This window comes from Capsicum annuum, chromosome 10 (assembly GCF_002878395.1).
Source record: "Capsicum annuum cultivar UCD-10X-F1 chromosome 10, UCD10Xv1.1, whole genome shotgun sequence".
In the NCBI taxonomy this organism is placed as follows: Eukaryota; Viridiplantae; Streptophyta; class Magnoliopsida; order Solanales; family Solanaceae; genus Capsicum; species Capsicum annuum.
Window position 1 is genome coordinate 90,299,902 of NC_061120.1, and position 2,102 is coordinate 90,302,003.

The window sequence follows — 2,102 nt, forward strand, 5'->3', positions numbered from 1 at the left end:
CTATTGCAACATATAACCGACATGTTGCAAGGACGAGTAAACCATTGGAAATCATAAAAATAGATCACTAATCTGTTGCACCAGGTAGTTTATCCGTTACAATATATATCTAACCTATTGTAATAGATGAGTAATTTATTGAAAATCATAAACTGATCACTAATCTGTTGCACCAGGTATAATATCTGTTGCAATATATAACCAACCTGTTGCAACGGATGAGTAATCCATTTGAAACCATAAAAATAGATCACTAATTTGTTGCACCAGGTATGTTATCTATTGCAACATATAACTGACCTGTTGCAATGGATGAGTAATCGGTTGGAAACCATAAAAATAGATTACTAATCTGTTGCACCAAGTATGTTATCTATTGCAATATATAACTGACCTGTTGCAATGGATGAGTAAACCGTTGGAGACAATAAAAACAGATCACTGAACTGTTGAAACATATCACTCATCTGTTACAAAATGAGTTATCTGTTGGATCAATATTGTTTAGATTTCTTCCAAATAGAAGAGTTGTCTAACTGTAATACCCCGCATGTTTCTAAGATAGGAGGTGAATAAGTATTCCTACGTATGAAATCTCTTATCCTGTGATTCATACTTGATTACATGACTTACAATGAATTTCCTAGTGATAAGATAGCTTATGATGCATTAAGCATGTTCATATGAGTCACTTAAGGTAATACAAGCTAAGAGTTTTAGAATCCATCAAGTTTCAGTGTTTGATTTTGCAAGGGTCATCTTTGAACGAGTATAACTCGATGCTAATATGGTATTTTGGCTGATTTAGACCCACCAAATTGTAGAGAATCGAATTAGCTTTCCAACAATACAAATTTTGCCTTAATCCAATACCCGAGAGAAAAGTTATGCCCATTTTCATGAGAGACAGTAAGCATAGGCGATTGGTTAGGCGCCGCCCAACCCAAGCATAGGCGATCACTTGGGCGCTGCCTAAGTCAATTCCAAGTGTCAAAAACACTTCGTCTTGAGTTATTTTAAAGGTAATTAAGTCTTTAAATACTCCTAACACGTCCCTAAATTTAACCCTATGAAATATATATCTTCTAAATATATTACAACCCTATTTTCATCTCAAAGCTCATAATCCAAGATCACTAAAGAAGAAAAACAACTAGGGTTGCATGCTTGAAGATCCGATTTCAAGGAAATTCCTCTGTCAATCATCAAGAATCTTCCTTCTAAGGTATACGTAGTGTTCATCCACGGATTCCTTTCGTCCGTGGAGTTTAAGAATCAATCTTTAAAATACAAAAGCTTGGTTGATTGTGGTGATATGATCATACCCATGTTGATGCTTGTTTTTTTTTCTCTTTTTCATTATAAAGTATGATTTCTATTTTGTTGGGTGTTGATGATCATGTTCTTGATATTGGGTGATTCTCAAGATGGAATCTTTATATGTTTTTATGAATTCATGATATCATATGAGTTGGAAACATATAAATTTGGTTGTTCATGATGTATAATTTGATGGATTCACCTATGCTTAAGATGTGTATGTAAGGTGTTTGATAAAATGCCTAAGGAACTAGAAATCATGCAATATAGCTAAATTGTGACTAAGTGAAGGATTCATGATATGCCTTTACGTTCTAATGACTTCTATGTTGTTAATATGCCTTGTAAATGTTGTTGGAATGCCCATGAACTATTCTTATGAGATTATGCTATGTTTACTTGCAAATCCTACTTATGAACAAGATGTATGATAACCATACAACCCACATGAACTTCCATGCTATTAGTATGTGTTGCCAATATGATTATGCAACGAACATGATATTAAGATTGTGCAAGTACTTCCATGTGATATGAAATCCTTTCCATGCAATACACTGTTGATAACCATGCACAGTATGAGATCCCTACTTATGATATTATAAATTATGGACTCTACTCTTATGATCAAGTCAATCATGTGTGTCAGTTTCCTTTCATCGAGTCCTGGGGGTACTTGTACCCGAAAACTATAGCTGTGTGCCTAGATCCATGTCATGTTTCACGATATCCAAACTCAAGCTATGATTCCATAGACTTCAGTCACATGACTGACTGAAGTC